This window comes from Schistocerca cancellata, chromosome 9 (genome assembly GCF_023864275.1).
Source record: "Schistocerca cancellata isolate TAMUIC-IGC-003103 chromosome 9, iqSchCanc2.1, whole genome shotgun sequence".
Lineage (NCBI taxonomy): Eukaryota > Metazoa > Arthropoda > Insecta > Orthoptera > Acrididae > Schistocerca > Schistocerca cancellata.
The window spans coordinates 155,806,724-155,827,090 of NC_064634.1; the positions used below are offsets into that span (position 1 = coordinate 155,806,724).

Here is a 20,367-nt window from a genome sequence, read left to right on the forward strand (position 1 = left end):
ACTGCGTTTTTTTAAATAGGAACACCCATTTTATTACGTATTCGTGTAGTACGTAAAGAAATATGAATGTTTTAGTTGGACCACTTTTTTCGCTTTGTGATAGATGGCACTGTAATAGTCAAAAACGTATAAGTACGTGGTATCACGTAACATTTGAACGTTGTGTACAGTTGCAGCACTGGGCACAAGAGATACATTACCCGTGTTAAAATGGACCGTTTACCAATTGCGGAAAAGGTCGATATCGGGTTGATGTATGGCTATTGTGATCAAAATGCCCAACGGGCGTGTGCTATGTATGCTGCTCGGTATCCTGGACGACATCATCCAAGTGTCGGGACCGTTCGTCGCATAGTTACGTTATTTAAGGAAACAGGAAGTGATCAGCCACATATGAAACATCAACCACGACGTGCAACAAATGATGATGCCCAAGTAGGTGTTTTAGCTGTTGTCATGGCTAATCCGCACATCAGTAGCAGACAAATTGCCCGAGCATCGGGAATCTCGAAAACGTCAGTGTTGAGAATGCTACATCAGCATCGATTGCACCCGTACCATATTTCTATGCACCAGGAACAGCATGGGCACGATTTTGAACGTCGCGTACATTTCAGCCACTGAGTACAAGAGAAATTGCGGGACGATGACAGATTTTTTGCACGCTTTCTGTTTAGTGACGAAGCTTCACTCACCAACAGCGGTAACGTAAACCGGCATAACATGCACTATTGGGCAACGGAAAATCCACGATGGCTGCGACGAGCGACCTTGGCGGGTTAATTTATGGTGCGGCATTATGGGAGGAAGGATAATTGGCCCCCACTTTATCGACGGCAATCTAAATGGTGCAGTGTATGCTGATTTCCTACGTAATGTTCTACCGATGTTCCTACAAGATGTTTCACTGCATGACAGAATGGCGATGTACTTTCAACATGATGGATGTTCGGCACATAGCTCGCGTGCGGTTGAAGCGGTATTGAATAGCATATTTCATGACAGGTGGATTGGTCGTCGAAGCGCCATACCATGGCCCACACGTTCACCGGATCTGACGTCCCAGGATTTTTTTCTGTGGGGAAAGCTGAAGGATATTTTCTATCGTGATCCACCGACAACGCCTGAAAACATGCATCAGCGCATTGTCATTGCATGTGCGAACATTACGGAAGGCGAACTACTCGCTGTTGGGAGGAATGTCGTTACACGTATTGCCAAATGCACTGAGGTTGACGGACATCATTTTGAGCATTTATTGCATTGATGTGGTATTTACAGGTAATCACGCTGTAACAGCATGCGTTCTCAGAAATGATAAGTTCACAAAGGTATATGTATCACATTGGAACAACCTAAATAAAATGTTTAAACGTACCTACGTTCTGTATTTTAATTTAAAAAAACTACCTGTTACCAACTGTTCGTCTAAACTTGTGAGCCTTATGTTTGTGACGATTACAGCGCCACCTATCAAAAGTGGTCCAACTAAAACATTCATATTTCTTTACGTACTACACGAATATGTAATAAAAAATGGGGGTTCCTATTTTAAAAAAACGCAGTTGATGTTCATTCGACCTATGGCAGCGCCATCTAGCGGGCTAACAATAGCGCCATCTTGTTTTCCCCTTCAAGCTAGACAAGTTTCGTTCTTTGTAGTTTTTTTCGTTTTACGCTTATTTCGTGAGGTATTTGGCCCGGTCACGATCAATGGACCACCCTGTATTATCTCGCAGTGATAATGCGAGAGGCTAAGAGTCCATCGTCGCAATTTTTGTGCAGTGCAGTTTGGAATAGTCTTGGTCGGGTTACTTGGTCGGGTTGGAACGTGACTGCAGAGGTTTATGGTCAGTGATTAAGTAGAATTTCCTTCGACACAGTTATGTGAGAAATTTATTCACTGCATTAATGATTTCAAGATCTGCGAATAATTGGACTGAGCCTTGTTGAGAAGATTGGAGACAAGAGCTATTAGTCCGTCTTCAGAACCAAGTCTGTGTGAAAGTACTGCGCCAGTGCCATAAGAGGATGTGCCCGTGGCCAAGACAACTGGTTTACCAGGATTAAAATGGACCAGACAACGATCGCTGAGCAAAGCGCCTTCCAGTTTTTGAAATTCAACGTCAAATTCGCTGAACAACATGAGAAGTACATTCTTGCGTCGAAGATGATGTAAGGGCGCTACGATTTCAGCTGTACGAGGAATGAAGCACATGTAGTAGGTCAGCTACCCAAGTCTGACTGCAATTCAGAGAGATTCCTTTAAGATTTGAGGTCACGAATAGCCTGCAAGTGCGACTGCACCCGAAGGACACCTTGGGAATTGATCACATAACTTAAGTACGCGATTTCAGTCTGAAAGAAGTCGCAATTGCCATTGTAACATTTAAGGCCTGCCTCTGACAACACTTTAAACATGGTGCGCAAATTACTGAGGTGCTCCTCTGCTGTGCGACCTAATACCACGGTGTTGTGTAAGTAATTTGTACATGAAAGCGCAGATGCAGTTAACTGTTACAGATAGCGTTGAAAGATCGTTGGTGCAGATGCGCTACCGAAAGGCAAGCGAAGTAATTTGTAGAGTCCCAACTGTGTATTAACCACAAACACTTCCTTGGACTGTTCATCTAATGGAGTCTGTAGGTAGGCATCGCGCAAATCGATCTTGGAGAAGTAGCGACCCGCTCCTAAGCGGTCCATAAGCTCATCGGGTCGCGACAGTGGGAATGAATCAACTGCTATCTGAGGATTCACTGTCGCTTTAATGTCTCCGCACATTCTCAGTTCCCCTGAAGATTTCTTCACGAAAACTAACAGGGATTCCCACAAGCTGGCCGTGATGAATGCAATGACGCTTTTTTGCTGCCACTACGCAAGTTCCTTTGCAACATGTTCACAGAGCGCGTATGGTACCGCGCGAGCCCTGCGAAAGCGAGGTTGTGCATTGTCTTTCATCGTCGCATGAGCAATAACATTGGTAGCTTTACCTAAGCACTCAGTAAACAAATCTTTAAATTCGCCACACAACGGACCAACACTGTCTCTACAAACGAAGTAAGCGCTTGCATACCGTCTACAATATACAATTCAAAAGAGTGGAAGAAATCAAGACCTGCCTCTGACAACACTTTAAACAGGATACGCAAATTACTGAGGTTCTCCTCTGCTGTGGACTGTCCCGTGAACGCAAAACCTGGAATGACACGGTACTTTGCAAATTTTGATAAAGGGCAGGAAGGCTAAAAGATCCTAATACTATACTGTCTATTATACGCTATCAGCCTAGTTGCTAACTTACATATGTTTGCGAAGCAGATCATAATTATTCCTCCTCGCGGGGTAGCCACGCGGTCTGCGGCTTCTTGCACGGTCCACACAACTCTCCCCGTCGGAGGTTCGAGTCCTCCCTCGGGCATGTGTGTGTGTGTGTGTGTGTGTGTGTGTGTGTGTGTGTGTGTGTGTTGCCCTTAGCGAAAGTTATTTCAAGTTAGATTCCGTAGTGTGTAAGCTTAGGGAACGATGACCTCAGCAGTTTGGTCCCATAAGACCTTACCACAAATTTCCAATTATTGTGATGTAGTGGTGACGCTGAGGCACTTGTGTCGTACTGAAACTGATGAACACTTTGGCCAGCAATAACAAGGTCGACAAAAGTTCGTTGGAGTGGCGTTGTACTGAGTAAACTACTGCTTCTTTGTATTGCACAGTTTCACTGTTACATTCTACACTAGCAATCACAGCTCGGCTCAGAAAGAAAGTGAATTGTGTGGGCGTTTGTTCTGAGCGGAAGTTTTGTAACCCGCAGATAAATAGCTTTATTATGTCCGTTCTTACCACATGCAAAAACAAGTCGCGTAACGCAAAGGGCACCAGTCAGATTAGTGAGATTTGAAACAGCGTGGGGAAGATTTCCCGTCGGTAGATTTCCGACCAAGTTGTTTACATGGCGAACTGTGGCGCACCCGACTGGGCCGCTGTGTGTTTGCCTTGGAAGTGGACTGCTTACGTTGCCGCGCAACGTTATCTCTTCGGGGCACGGTACCAATGTTCCCTGCATGAAAACTGTAAACTGGAATGTCGCACGAATTTTGAAAGTCAATAACCTGCAAACCTTGTTGCAGCGTGGGGTCAGGATATTTTAAGACTTGTTCACGGATTCTACTATCTGCCACGTTTTGAGTAATAGCGTCAGGAATCATCGAGTCACTACAGTATTTTCCACATCCACACTTAAATGTGTACTGTCTTGTGAGCGCCTCCAGGTCTATCATCCATTGCCTGAAGGTTTGACCTGGTTGCTTCTTGAGCCTAAAGAATTCAAATCTAGCAGCCGTAACATTGATCTTATCGTCGTAATATTTGTTCAATGCTTGAATAAGCTCATCGTGGCTAACTACACTACTGGCCATTAAAATTGCTACACCACGAAGATGACGTGCTACAGACGCGAAATTTAACCGACAGGAATAAGATGCTGTGATATGCAAATGATTAGCTTTTCAGAGCATTCACACAAGGTTGGCGCCGGTGGCGACACCTACAACGTGCTGACATGAGGAAAGTTTCCAACCGATTTCTCATACACAAACAGCAGTTCACCGGCGTTGCCTGGTGAAACGTTGTTGTGATGCCTCGTGTTTTTGAGTAGAAATGCGTACCATCACGTTTCCGACTTTGATAAAGGTCGGATTGTAGCCTATCGAGATTACGGTTTATCGTATCGCGACATTGCTGCTCGTTTTGGTCGAGATCCAATGACTGTTAGCAGAATATGGAATCGGTGGGTTCAGGAGGGCAATACGGGACGCCGTACTGGATCCCAACCGCCTCGTATCACTAGCAGTCGAGATGACAGGCATCTTATCCGCATGATTGTAACAGATCGTGCAGCCACGTCTCGATCCCTGAGTCAACAGATAGGGACGTTTGCAAGACAACAACCATCTGCACGAACAGTTCGACGACGTTTGCAGCAGCATGGAGTATCAGCTCGGAGACCGTGGCTGTGGTTATCCTTGATGCTGCATCACAGACAGGAGCGCCTACGATGGTGTACTCAACGACAAATCTGGGTGCACGAATGGCAAAACGTCATTTTTACGGCTGAATCCAGGTTCTGTTTACAGCATCATGATGGTCGCATCCGTGTTTGGCGACGTTGTAGTGAACGCATATTGGAAGCGTGTATTCGTCATCGCCATACTGGCGTATCACCTGGCGTGATGGTATGGGGTGCCATTGGTTACACGTCTCGGTCACCTCTTGTTCGCGTTGACGGGACTTTGAACAGTGGACGCTACATTTCAGATGTGTTACGACCCGTGGCTCTACCCCTCATTCGATCCCTAAGAAACCCTACATTTCAGCAGGATAATGGACGACCGCATGTTGCAGGTCCTCTACGGGTCTTTCTGGATACAGAAAATGTTCGACTGCTGCCCTGGCCAGGACATTCTCCAGATCTCTCACCAACTGAGAACGTCTGGTCAATAGTGGCCGAGCAACTGGCTCGTCACAATACGCCATTCACTACTCTTGATGAACTGTGGTATCGTGTTGAAACTGCATGGGCAGCTGTACCTGAACACGCCATCCAAGCTCTGTTTGACGTAATGCCCAGGCGTATCAAGGCCGTTATTACCACCAGAAGTGGTTGTTCTGGGTACTGATTTCTTAGGATATATGCACCCAAATTGCGTGAAAATGTAATCACATGTCAGTTCCAGTATAATATATTTGTCCAATGAATACCCATTTATCATCTGCATTTCTTCTTGGTATAGCAATTTTGGTTCAAATGGCTCTGAGCACTATAGGGCTTAACTTCTAAGGTCATCAGTCCCCTAGAACTTAGAACTACTTATACCTAAGTAACGTAACGACATGACACACATCCATGGTCGAGGCAGGATTCGAACCTGCGAACGTAGCGGTGTCGCGTTTCCAGACTGTAGCGCCTAGAACCACTCGGCCAACGCGGCCGGCTGTAGCAATTTTAATGGCCAGTAGTGTAGGTCTGACCTCGTAGTAGAGAATAACTTCGCACAAGTGCAGTAACCGGCGACAACAACTCTGGACAGGAAACAAGACTGCTTCACAGTACCTTTCATTTTGTGTGCCTCAAATTGCGGCAAGTATTCGGAGCAATCTTCCTTTTCTTCTTCAAACTGTCGAAATGGAGGCAGCATGAAGGTTGTGGTGCTTGTGGGCGGCGTAGTGGGTGACGGAGTCTGATTCTGTATATCGTTTGTCGCCATCTGCGTAGCAGTTCCGTAAGCTAGCTTTTATCTGCATTCATAACTGAAGAAAGAGATTTAGCTGGAGCTGTGGAGCCGCAGGGGTTTGCGTTTGTGGCCGGCCGCGATGGCCGAGCGGTTCTAGGCTCTTCAGTCCGGAACCGCGCGACTGCTACGGTCGCAGGTTCGAATCCTGCCTCGGGCATGGATGTGTGTGATGTCCATAGGTTAGTTACGTTTAAGTAGTTCTAAGTTCTATGGGACTGATGACCTCAGATGTTAAGTCCCATAGTGCTCAAAGCCATTTTTTTGCGTTTGTGACACCGCTAATTGTGAGACAGGCGGATTAGGAGTTTGGATCGATGGGTTCGACACGGTAAACAAATGCGAATACAAACACACAAGTAATCCTAAATGTAACTTGTGAACTGTGGCAGCACAGCAAGTAAACAGCAAAAACAACAAAGGGCACTAGACTGTAACAAAAAATTTCCAAAAGCACGAAAAGTTAAGGAACAAGCAAGCGAGTAATAGCAAAGTGATACAGGAAACGATGCAGCGTAGTGAGTTTGGAATTCTCGTCGCCAGGTCGCCTTGGCAGAACGGCCACACACGTCATATTAGGTTTAGGTGCTCCGAGGTAGACGGAGGAACGGTGACAGTGCAGAGAAATAAGTGACACACGAAATTACACTTCACTGCGCTGCGATACTTAAGTTGTACGGCAACTCGTTGCATGTGCTTGCGGTCAGACACAAGTAAGCAGTGGCCTGTCACCGCAAGTGTTATTGAATAATCTACTAGAAATCTACTCTGTAGGAATCAGCATGGGTTTCGAAAAAGACGGTCATGTGAAACCCAGCTCGCGCGATTCGTCCACGAGACTCAGAGGGCCATAGACACGGGTTCACAGGTAGATGCCGTGTTTCTTGACTTCCGCAAGGCGTTCGATACAGTTCCCCACAGTCGTTTAATGAACAAAGTAAAAGCATATGGACTATCAGACCAATTGTGTGATTGGATTGCGGAGTTCCTAGATAACAGGACGCAGCATGTCATTCTCAATGGAGAGAAGTCTTCCGAAGTAAGAGTGATTTCAGGTGTGCCGCAGGGGAGTGTCATAGGACCGTTGCTACTCACAATATACATAAATGACCTTGTGAATGACATCGGAAGTTCACTGAGGCTTTTTGCAGATGATGCTGTGGTGTATCGAGAGGTTGTAACAATGGAAAATTGTACTGAAATGCAGGAGTATCTGCAGCGAATTGACGCATGGTGCAGGGAATGGCAATTGAATCTCAATGTAGACAAGTGTAATGTGCTGAGAATACACAGAAAGATAGATCCTTTATCATTTAGCTACAAAATAGCAGGTCATCAACTGGAAGCAGTTAATACCATAAATTATCTGGGAGTACGCATTAGGAGTGATTTAAAATGGAATGATCATATAATGTTGATCGTCGGTAAAGCAGATGCCAGACTGAGATTCATTGGAAGAATCCTAAGGAAATGCAATCCGAAAACAAAGATAGTAGGTTACAGTACGCTTGTTCGCCCACTGCTTGAATACTGCTCAGCAGTGTGGGATCCGTACCAGACAGGGTTGATAGAAGAGATAGAGAACATCCAACGGAGAGCAGCGCGCTTCGTTACAGGATCATTTAGTAATCGCGAAAGCGTTACAGAGATGATAGATAAACTCCAGTGGAAGACTCTGCAGGAGAGACGCTCAGTAGCTCGCTACGGGCTTTTGTTAAAGTTTCGAGAACATACCTTCACCGAAGAGTCAAGCAGTATATTGCTCCCTCCTACGTATATCTCGCGAAGAGACCATGAGGATAAAATCAGAGAGATTAGAGCCCACACAGAGGCATACCGACAATCCTTCTTTCCACGAACGATACGAGACTGGAATAGAAGGAAGAACCGATAGAGGTACTCAAGGTACCCTCCGCCACAGACCGTCAGGTGGCTTGCGGAGTATGGATGTAAAAATGAAATGAAATGTCGTGTGACGGGGGCCTCCCGTCGGGTAGACCGTTCGCCTAGTGCAAGTCTTTCGATTTGACGCCACTTCGGCGACTTGCGCGTCGATGGGGATGAAATGATGATGATTAGGACAACACAACACCCAGTCCCTGAGCGGAGCAAATCTCCGACCCAGCCGGGAATCGAACCCGGGCTCTTTGGATTGACAGTCTGTCTTGCTGACCACTCAGCTACAGGGGGCGGACAGATGTAGATACATTGTCAACATGACTATGTCAGCCCTGGGCGTCACACTGTAAATCACTGTAATAAACGCTTATTCCTATGCGAAGGTTATAGGTGACTACTTGTAGACTGCCGTGCGTAGTGGCCGTGCTGTTTGAGGCGCCATGTCACGGATTGCGCGGCCCCTCCCGCTGGAGGTTCGAGTCCTCCCTCTGGCATGGGTGTGTGTGTTGTTCTTAGCATAAGTCAGTTTAAGTAGTGTGTAAGTCTAGGAACCGATGACCTCAGCAGTTTGGTCCCTTAGGAATTCACACACATTCTACTTGTAGACCAAGTCTCGCAGGCTGATGTCCAATACGAACTGAAGCTACGAACTGCAATCCTGGAACTCCATACTAGAGCTGTCACCCACCAACGCCGAACAAGAACCGTGCGTTACTGCCTTTGGATGCCGCTTATCACAACGCGGAAGTCCATCCCATTGGCGGCGGCGCGGAGATTGCTGGTTGGGGCGCGCTTGTGGGTGGCGGCGAACTTCAAAGCGCAGCCTGGGACGCCAGTCGGAAAATGTCGCAGTGCCCCAGCTCTGGCTGCGTCCATTGGCGAGCACACAGCTGTTTCATTTACTCAAATTATTGCTAAGAAAACTTAGTTCGTAACTTAGCGTAGGCATTATACAGAGCGTAGAAAAATCTGATAATGAGGTCGGAGTAGCTGACGGGAAATCTAAAACTGCAGGCAGTCATCGACAAGCACCCAAAAGGGTGTGCATTGAACTAACTTGCGTAAAGGAATACCTCTTCCATTAAAGATCAATCTACTGATTAATTTAGCCAACGGTAATAACATAAGCTGAAGAGTGAAATCGGAATCTCTCTCTACGTATGGGCACATTACGTACGTTTTAAAAATTATATCTGCTGGTTAAAGCTTGGCTATTAAATCAACTGCCCAAGTACCGTAATGCCATTAGTGTCTCAGGTAATAAGGTGCACTACTAGAGTAGAATAGCAGCAAAATAATCGTCGTGTCATATTGTAAATTGCAATAGTTATGATAATGAAAGTTGTAACTGTAAACTAAGACACTGAAGAGTGCTGGTATGTGGGGCTGACGCATAATAGCAGATAATTATATTCTTAAGTGACATATAAGGATTCGTATCTATTTTAATACAAATCGCATGTATACCTGGCATACGCAAGCAGGGACAGAGTATTTCGTTAATGGCAAACTGTTTTTCATTTCTTGCGTGTATCCTTGCTTTCCTGTTGGTGATACTCGCCTTGTTAACTGTGGTTGAGCAAGACAAACGTCTGTCGAACAGAGTTGGATCTTTACCCGATGGCAACTGCTTTATTCTAGGTACTTAGAAAGAGACTTAACGCAGAAACGCATGACCAAAGAGCCACTGCCTCAGTCATACTTGCTATTAAATATATCCTCTTACATTAATTTTTCTTTTGCCTTTATCTCGTACTAGATTACTGGCCGTTCTTCGCTTGTGTAGACTATATGGTCCGCACAATCTTTTCTTGTTTTTCTTTAACCGAAATTTTATATTTTTCACGAATCCCAACATTTTCTAAACTTTTCACGCTAATTAAGGACATAGAAGCACGGCCTTTTCCGAATGTACTTCTGACTAAAAAGAAGTCCTGTTAGCTGGAGCCGGATGTTTTTGTTAATCCTGCCTTTTGAGTCCCTTTGGTCTTATTTCCACACAAACTTTCGTCCTGTAGCACTTAATTGTTTAGAAGTCAAATACAAATTTTCAGACATGTAGCTTTAAAAGTTTTAATATAAGGAAATATTTTCAAAAACTCCGAAATTCATTTTTTTATTTCCACCAGACTAGCCAAAATTTTCTTAGATTTAGCTTCATAAGTGCTTTCATAAAGAAATATTTTCGTAAAAATTTTCATTCCCTGGTTCACCCACTTTTTTTATTTCTAACAGAGAAATCAAGTACCATTTCCATAACTGTAGCTTTAAAATGCTCTAATAGTTCTTTAATAATTATTTTTTTAAAAAAACAACCTTTACCCACTTTATCACCCCCATTGGGATTTAATTTCGAACATTACTGAAACATGTATTTCTTTATTTCTGACTGAGAAACCAAATATCAATATTTTTTGTTCTACCTTCGAAATTAAATTAATATCGACGTATTTCAAAAAACCTCCCATCTTCTACTTCACTCCCTTACTGGTGGAATTTCGAAAAACCTCTTCTTAAATGATGAAGTATAAGAGCAACACCCTTTCCGACTTTCAAGTTGTCATCCTTAACGGTTTTGGCTGACAGTCAGCCAGGACATTTGCTTTTATTCGTATATACAGAGAGCTACACGGGGTCGGCCAGTAATTATCGGAATTGGCGTTGTTAATGATAGAGGATGGCCAGATGCCTTTCCTGTCGCCACTCGTCTATCCCCCAAGACGGTATATGTATATCCCAACTGTCTACAACTAGTCTTATTATTATTCGTCCGCCGCTCGTGGTCTCGCGGTAGCGTTCTCGCTTCCCGAGGTCCCGGGTTCGATTCCCGGCGGGGTCAGGGATTTTCACCTGCCTCGAGATGACTGGGTGTTTGTGTTGTCCTCATCATTTCATCATCATCCAGGAAAGTGGCGAAATTGGACTGAGCAAAGGTTGGGAAATTGTACGGGCGCTGATAACCACGCAGTTGAGCGCCCCACAAACCACACATCATCATCAACTACTCTTATTCACCTAACAGTGTGCAAACGTTTCCTAAATGTTTGTAAACAATGTAACTGCGGGGAATCAGCCCGGTATTCACATAGGGGGATGTGGAGAACCGCCTAAAAACAACATCCAGGCTGGCTGCCACACCGGCCTTCGTCCGTAATCCGCCGGGAGGATTCGATCGGAGGTCCGTCTTCCCGAATTCCGGAAGCGGCTATCTAGTCGGGTATGCTCTTAGTCTAACTACTGAAGTCATAAACTGATTCCTGAAACTGATAATTAAAATATTTTCTTGAGTGTAATAGTGTCGGTAATGGGGGCACCGTTATCAGCCAGGATGGTCGCTTCTGCCCCAGAACGGCGTGTGTGGGACCACGACAATTGCAGAATGAGAATAGCTCATTTAATAAAAACAACATTCCATATTCTGCGAGACGTCCATACAGCGGTTTATGACAGCGTCACGGCGGCGAGTGTGGTCTTCAGGCAGCGGTCACTACCTCAGCGTTATTCCCAGCGATATAGTCAGCTCGGCGGCCAGCAGAACAGGCATACAGGTGTCCTGCGCCGAACCCAGGACCCTTAGAATCGCCTAGACGTGCGGAGAAAGACACCCTGGAGCAGATCATCCACTGGTTGCACCGGCTCAAGACCCGGAACCATCAGATTTAGCGGCGGCTAGCCGATGATGCTCCTAAGCCAAGTGGAAGTTGTGTGGATTCACATGGGACCGTCGGTTGGCTTGGAGACTGTTACGGTGTTGGCAGTAATCAGAAGTCCCGGAACCAATCGTAGTACCTACGTATATTTCGTCCTTAAGGGACGGCATTATGAGGACTGGGGATATTGATAAATACAAATGAAACAGTTCGTGTGTCAGTCACTTGTTTATTTTGGCACTATGCGTTTCGATGCTTCACATCATGATCTTGATGTAGTGAATTGTTTATTTATGTAGCTGGTGTTGGTGAAGAGTACAGATTTCTTTTCGCAGTACCAGACTAAGGGTAGTGTAGGTTATGTTGCGTCTTTAACTGATGATAAAAATTGTTTATTTTGAAGGGCACTATTGAGGTTAAAACACGCGAATGACAGTGAACGGCACTTACAGGGACGTTAGAGTCGTAAAACGTCTGCATAATGCTGCCAGATGTACGTTGTCACCCCTGCAGTTCTACGTTTACACTGTAACTTGGAAGAAGTAGTACGTGTTACAAACATGGTTGTTTACATTAGATAAAAAAAGGTTCAAATGGCTCTAAGCGCTATGGGACTTAACATCTGAGGTCACCAGCCCCCTAGACTTAGTACTACTTAAACCTAACCAACGAAAGGACATCACACACATCCATGTCCGAGGCAGGATTCGAACCTGCGACCGTAGCAGCAGCGCGGTTCCGGACAGAAGCGCCTAGAACCGCTCGGCCACAGTGACCGTCTACATTAGATACAAAGACAAAAGATTCTACGGATTTTTCATAAATACGGCAAGAACCTCCCATGCAATAGATACAGGACATTCATTTGACAATGTAGAAAGCAACAATGAAATCCTACATACACTGAACAAAGGCCACAGGGTGTCTCTGTTCGAAGAACTAAAAATCTATACATAGAAATGAATCCTGGAGACATCTACTCAATGGCAATAGTGAAACAGGATCTACCATTTTTTTCAAAAGCTATGACAAAGTGCTTAAATGATTCTCATAATTTACAGTTTCAATAAACAGCAATTAATGTAACCAATCGCATGCGCCTCTCAACAAGGTCAACCTTCAATACATATGCATGATGTGTTGTAATCGTTTTATATATGAGAAATTAATGTAATAGTTGAATCGTGTACATGTCCATATACTGATGCAGCCCAATCATCTTTTCTAAAATAGAACAACATGTTTATGTAGAAACCATGTAATCTTTTATCTTTGTACCTAATATAGATAAGCATATCTGTAACATGTCCAAATCTCTGAAGTCACAGTGTACATGTAATGTGCAGTGGCGAGGACATACACTACTGGCCATTAAAATTGCAACACCAAGAAGAAATGTAGATAACAAACGGGTATTCATTGGACAAATATATTATACTAGTACTGACATGTGATTACATTTTCACGCAATTTGGGTCCATAGATCCTGAGAAATCGGTACCCAGAACAACCACCTCTGGCCGTAACAACGGCCTTGATACGCCTGGGCATTGAGTCAAACGGAGCTTGGATGGCGTGTACAGGTACAGCAGCCCATGCAGCTTCAACACGATACCACAGTTCATCAAGAGTAGTGACTGGCGTATTGTGACGAGCCAGTTGCTCGGCCACCATTGACCAGACGTTTTCAGTTGATGAGGGATCTGGAGAATGTGCTGGCCAGGGCAGCAGTCGAACATTTTCTGCATCCAGAAAGGCCCGTACAGGACCTGCAACATGTAGTCGTGCATTATCCTGCTGAAATGTAGGGTTTCTTAGGGATCGAATGAAGGGTAGAGCCACGGGTCGTGACACATCTGAAATGTAACGTCCACTGTTCAAATTGCCGTCAATGCGAACAAGAGGTGACCGAGACGTGTAAACAATGTCACCCCATACCATCACGCCGGGTGATAAGCCAGCGTCAAGGGTAACCGCAGCCATGGTCTCCGTGCGGATAGTCCATGCTGCTGCAAACGTCGTCGAACTGTTCGTGCAGATGGTTGTTGTCTCGAAAACGTCCCCATCTGTTGACTCAGGGATCGAGACGTGGCTGCACGATCCGTCACAGCCATGGGGATAAGATGCCTGTCATCTCGACTGTTAGTGATACGAGGCCGTTGGGATCCAGCACGGCGTTCCGTATCACCCTCCTGAACCCACCGATTCCATATTCTGCTAACAGTCATTGGATCTCGACCAACGCCAGCAGCAATGTCGCGATACGATAAACCGGAATCGCGATAGTCTACAATCCGACCTTTATCAAAGTTGGAAACGTGATGGTACGCATTTCTCCTCCTTACACGAGGCATCACAACAACGTTTCACCAGGCAACGCCAGTCGACTGCTGTTTGTGTATGAGAAATCGGTTAGAAACTATCCTCATGTCAGAACGTTGTAGGTGTCGCCACCGGGGCCAACCTTGTGTGAATGCTCTGAAAAGCTAATCATTTGCATATCACGGCATCTTCTTCCTGTCGGTTAAATTTGGCGTCTGTAGGAAGTCATTTTCGTGGTGTAGCAATTTTAATGGCCAGTAGTGTACATCTGGCGGCAGTATGCAGACTTTTTACGACTCTACTGTTCCTGTAAGTACGATTCACTCTCAGAAATACATGATTTTTAACCTCTAAAGTGCCTTTTCTAACTAACTATTTTTATCATTAGCAAAAGATGCAACATAACAGACATTGCCCTTGGTCTGCCACTGTCAGAAGACGTCTGCACCCTTCACCAACACTAGCTATGTAAATAAACAATTCTCCACCTGAAGATGATTGTGTGTACCACCGGAACGCTTAGTGACAAAATAAACAAGTGACTGGTGCATAAACTGTTTCATTTGTACACAAATAAGTGCTGCTGACGGCTGAGTAGCGAGTATTTACAGTCGCTGTGCCCAACTATGTTGGGACGGGAGTGCGACCCTGCTCACTTAGGTGACGACGGAATCGCAGATTTGTACCACAGCACGAGGAAATCGGGTCCAGCGCTGCGACAGACTAGCTGTATTGCGGGATGCTGTGCCGGCAGCGTTTTGGCACCCGTTAGCAAGATTTTGTAGGCAGCTCGCCAGCACACCTCTCATTTGGTTGCGAAGTCTGAGCTGTAGCTGTTGCCGCAACATGAGTGAGGCGTACTCCAGACCCACGTGGCCGTCAGCCTCCTAGCCAGTTTTAATATTAGCTTGCTCACTTATTACATAAATGCTGTGCCTTTTAATGTTTTATTATGATGTGTTTCGATGTACGTAATGTTTCGTAAATTAGCAAGCGAAGACGTTGGTTAAAGTTAACTTCCGTGTTACTTTGTACGAGTTCACCAATTTCTGTTGTGGTCTCTTGTCGGCCTCGTATTTTGTAACTGTTTGGGAGTTTTCTATGCTGAAATGTGCGGTATCCTCGTAAATTCCTGGCGAGGAAATTATTGGTAAATTGGAGATTTCGCTTGCCACGTGCTAGCTAGTGAACACCGAGTCCTTTGTGCTATCGGATAGCGAAAAGCTAAAAATCAATGTGGCTTATAAGAAATAAAAGTGCTCCCGGATATAGCGTCAGGATATACGATCTTTTGAGTCAATTTCGAGGTGTTTTTATTTAGTTACTTACGGAAATCCGAGACCTTGCATGGTTTGCAGAAGAGCTTCTGTGACGTTTGGAAGGTAGGAGACGATGTACTGACGGAATTAAAGTTGTGAGGACGGGTCGTGAGTCGTGCTTGGGTAGCTCAGTTGGTAGAGCACTTGCCCGTGAAAGGCAAAGGTCCCGAGTTCGAGTCTCGGTCCGGCACACAGTTTTAATCTGCCAGGAAGTTTCAATCCGAGAGCTTCATGGCGAAAATGTGTAGAATACGATAGTCTCTGAAGCGTCGCCCTGTTTATGTGTATGCTATGTACAATGTAATTTCTGTTGTTAATTCCACTGAATACATAACATAAGCGAAAATTAGACTTTGTTAGTTCAGTTACGGAGATTTCGTCCGTTCTTGAATGCTTTGTCCTTGGGCGAAGGAATTACGATATGCACTCATGTGCAGTTAGTTCGATATAGTTAGAGTATAAACTTTATGGGCGCGAATAAGGCACTTGTATTAATTTTGCCTTTGTTAACCTTTACTGAAGATTTGTTCACCACGTGCCACCTGTGTCTTCAGCTTCGACTCCGTTTTGTTAAAGCGGACCTTCTGCCTGGACATCAATACTGTTTTAGCCGAAGAATTGATAAGCGAAGATTTATATCAAGAAGTGCAAAATCTTGGAGAAGACGTGCTCAGAGCCAAGCAAATGCGTTACACGATCTCTTGCTACAAATCATAGTGCAGCATCGATTTTACTTCAGCTTTATATTCCTTTCAAGATCACAGGCAGATGGGAATTTGTCCGCTAGCTCCGCAGGGCGGGGGGATGTTTAAAATTTAGTTGGGCATAGAACAATAGAGCGAACAGAATGGTTGTCTCAAGCGGTCAGAAACGTTATCTGTGAGCGCAGTTTTGTTGAAATAACAGTAAATTAATTCCGTTGACGTTAAATATTTATTTTTAGTCAGATATGCTTTTCTGCTTTTTTAGTCCGCGTCGAATAGGCTTCGGACAGGCCAGTGGTCACCGATCGATCGCCAAGTCGTCCTCATGCAATAGGCGTCACTGTATACGGGGAGTCATGTGGCCAGCACACAGCTCTCGCCTCCAAGCCGTTGTCGGTTTTCGCGACCGCAGCCGCTACTTCTCAATCAAGTAGTTCCAGAACTCGCCTCACAAGGTCTGAGTGCAGCGAACTTGCCAAAAACACTCGGCAGACCAGGACGGTCAGCCATACAAGTGCTGGCCGAGCCCGACAGCGCTCAGTTTCAGTGATCTGTCGGGAACCGTTCTTAACACTGCGGCAAGGCCGTTGGCGCTTTTGTTATTAGTATTACTCAAATGTGCTTCCATATTTAATATGAGTGAAGTGTGCCCATATATTCCATGAGACGGGGTTATTTTCCGTTTTAAAATAACGTTACTTGGAACCTTGCAACATTCAACACATATGAAAAAGAATTCTGATTTTTGTTAAACGGTATTGCTTTGTCAGATATCTTTCTTTTTCTCATTGCATGCTCGGTGTTCCTGCCTCCAGCATCGCTACAAGGTCGTCACTCATGAAGGAATCATTGGCTCGCCCTCTCGAAAATTCCTGACGTGTTGCGAATGGCTGTCACGGCCTGAAAATTCCTTACGCCCAGCTTCTCATCGGTGTTGACATCGATGCACTCGGCGTTGACTGGCTACCGTTTTGTGTCACGGCTCCTTACACTTCATTTGCGACCTATGTTTACCTGTCAAACATTTCTCGGTTAGATGTCGTCCATTTTGGTCTGACGTTATCATCAGTTTCTTTTGTAGTCTTCTGTATCTTTCCGGTTTTGGACACTATTCATACTGTCGTGAGCCTCGTTCTTAATAGGATGTGTGATCATGAGACAGCAGTGCAATACGTCTCCGCAACGCGTCGCACACGTGCTCGTTGGAATTTAAATCAGTGAAACAGGTAGGCCAGTCCATTCGCCGAATATCCTCTCGTTCCAAGAGCTGCTGTACCTGCGTGGTTAGATGCGGTAGAACACCGCCATCCGTAAAAATGAAGCCAGGGCCGAATGCCCAACTGAAAAGACGAACTTGGGGAGGAAGTCCATTGTCACAATAACGTTGACCGGTAAGTGTGCTGTATTCAAAGATTTGGAGGTCAATACGAGCATGCAGCACTACACCTCCTCACACCATAAATTCTGGACCTGGAAAATTATCATGGTCAACAGTGTTCCAGGCTGCATTACGTGTTGAGATGTGTGTGAAATCTTACGGGACTTAATTGTTAAGGTCATTAGTCCCTAAGCTTACACACTACGTAACGTAAATTATCCTAAGGGCAAACACACACACCCATGCCCGAGGGAGGACTGGAACCTCCGCCGCGACCTGCCGCACAGTCCATACTGCAGTGCCCTAGGCCGCTCGGCTAATCCCGCGCGGCTGCATTACGTGTGCCACCTCTCCCAGTATGAAGGCGCTATCAGAATCACTACTCAGACTAAATCTCTCGTCCGAGAGGAGTGCGGAACGCCACTCGTCGTTGTTCCAGTCCCTAACTTCTGGCGCCGTCGCAAACGGTGCTGCCGAGGTGGCCGTTGTGGCCGAGCGGTTCTAGGCGCTTCAGTTCGGAACCGCGCGGCTGCTACGGTCGCAGGTTCGAATCATACCTCGGGCATGGATGTGTGTGATGTCCTTTCGGTAGTTAGGTTTAAGTATTCTAAGTATAGGGGACTGATGACCTAAGACGTTAAGTCCCATAGTGCTCTTAGCCATTTGAACCATTTTGCTACCAATGTGCGGATGTCAACGGAACGCAACGTACTTGACGGCGGAGAAATACACAACCACCATGCAGTAGCTGTAACACCGTGTAGCGTGTTAAATGTGCTTACAATTGCGTCCGTAACGTAATTTCCACCGAGTAGGTAATACATTACGTTACTTCATCTACCTCGTTCTTGCGTTTTGCAGAGCAGTGTATTTCCTGTGTGAACTGATTTCGTCCTTTTCACCCCAGATGTTCTCTGTCTGCTGTCTCGCTCTTGTTATCCTTGTGACGCCTGTCTCTTGCTCATCTTCTCAGCCTCGTTTCAAGCACCACCACCCGAGAGCTGCTTAACGGATAGTCGCTACCGAGCGAGATGTAGGAACAATGAAGACACTAACTCTTATTCGGTATATCAGCGATTCTGTCCGGCCATCCGGATTTACGTTATCCGTGGTTTTCTAAATCATTTAAGGCGAATGTTGAGATGATTCCTATGAAAGGATACAGTCAGCTTCCTACCTTATCTTTTCAAGCTTGAGCTCCGTCTCTAAAGACCTCGCTGCCGTTGGGACGATTAAACCCGTTCTTTCCTTCTGCCTTCGTAGCATCAGCAGCCTCTTTCCAATCATGTAGTGCGTATGAGCTACAAGCAAGTTGATATTTGCCAAATTTAACGTTCGCAGAATGAGATTTTCACTCTGCAGCGGAGTGTGCGCTGATATGAAACTTCCTGGCACATTAAAACTGTCTGCCTGACCGAGACTCGAACAAGGGACCTTTGCCTTTCGCGGGGAAGTGCTGTACCATCTAAACTACCCAAGCACGACTCACGAACCGTCCTCACGTAAGGTCTTCTCCGAAGAGCTTCTATAAAGTTTGGAAGGTAGGAGACGAGGCACTGGCAGCGCACAGCGTTTTGGAAAGGCACAGCGGGGTTACTTTATGAACGGCCTGTGTGAATTTGAGATACTCCTGTGGCGAGCTACGACACCAGATACGTCCCCGACAGTACATGTGTAGGACCAGTTCGTACGTCAACTCTGTCCCAGAGCCGGTACTCGGGTTATCAAGGACCAGTGACGACAGCTGTGGCCCATCTTGACTCGGCAGAGGCTACAACTGCTGTGAGGCACCATTACCAACTGAACCATTGCATCTATCTGGGCCAGACGGGCTGCAATGTCATACTGACAGGTAAGCCCATACCGTCAAGTTTTCTTGTACATTTGATTCAATTTTCTGACGAGATCCGCTAAGGCTGCGGTCACTGTACGGGTAGCACTGACGTCAGTGGGTTCCGCCGACGAGCCAAGTCGGCCGAAGAATGCCGGTAGCGGAACAAACGCTGGTAGCGGTTACTTCTGTAAAATATCTGGGAGCATGCGTACGGATCGATTTGAAGTAGAATGATCATATAAAATTAATTGTTGGTAAGACGGATGCCAGGTTGAGATTCATCGGGAGAGTCCTTAGAAAATGTAGTCCATCAAAAAAGGAGGTGGCTTACAAAACACTCGTTCGACCTATACTTGAGTCTTGCTCACCAGTGTGGGATCCGTACCAGGTTGGGTTGACAGAGGAGATAGAGAAGATCCAAAGAAGAGCGGCGCGTTTCGTCACAGGGTTATTTGGTAAGCGTGATAGCGTTACGGAGATGTTTAGCAAACTCAAGTGGCAGACTCTGCAAGAGCTTGATGTCCAGGTTTCGAGAGGATGCGTTTCTGGATGAGGTGTCGAATATATTGCTTCCTCCTACTTATACCTCCCGAGGAGATCACGAATGTAAAATTAGAGAGATTCTAGCGCGCACGGAGGCTTTCCGGCAGTCGTTCTTCCCGCGAACCATACGCGACTGGAACAGAAAGGGGAGGTAATGACAGTGGCACGTAAAGTGCCCTCCGCCACACACCGCGGTGTGGCTTGCGGAGTATAAATGTAGGTAGATGTAGAGGTTATGCTGTAATAACATCACACGCCATCTCAACTCGGCAGTTTCATTTAGTTTCCTCCCTTCCATTCTAAGTGCTTAATATTTTCTGTCAGGCAGTGTATATTCCCATACTTAACCACCTCCGTGGCCTATATGACTAACAGATGGCTGTGGGTGACTCGGCAGCAGCTCATTAGAACCTCGCCATTATTTGCCTGGCAAG

At 45.7% G+C, this 20,367-nt stretch overlaps 1 protein-coding gene and 1 non-coding gene across 2 annotated transcripts in view; both read left to right on the forward strand.

The window, feature by feature from the left end:
• The window catches only part of LOC126101252 (radial spoke head protein 3 homolog), a 361,559-nt gene that overhangs the window by 209,772 nt on the left and 131,420 nt on the right, over nt 1-20,367 (forward strand). The window lies entirely within an intron of this gene.
• Trnas-uga (transfer RNA serine (anticodon UGA)) lies at nt 15,591-15,665 on the forward strand. The gene has a single exon. It is a non-coding gene; the product is annotated as a tRNA-Ser (tRNA).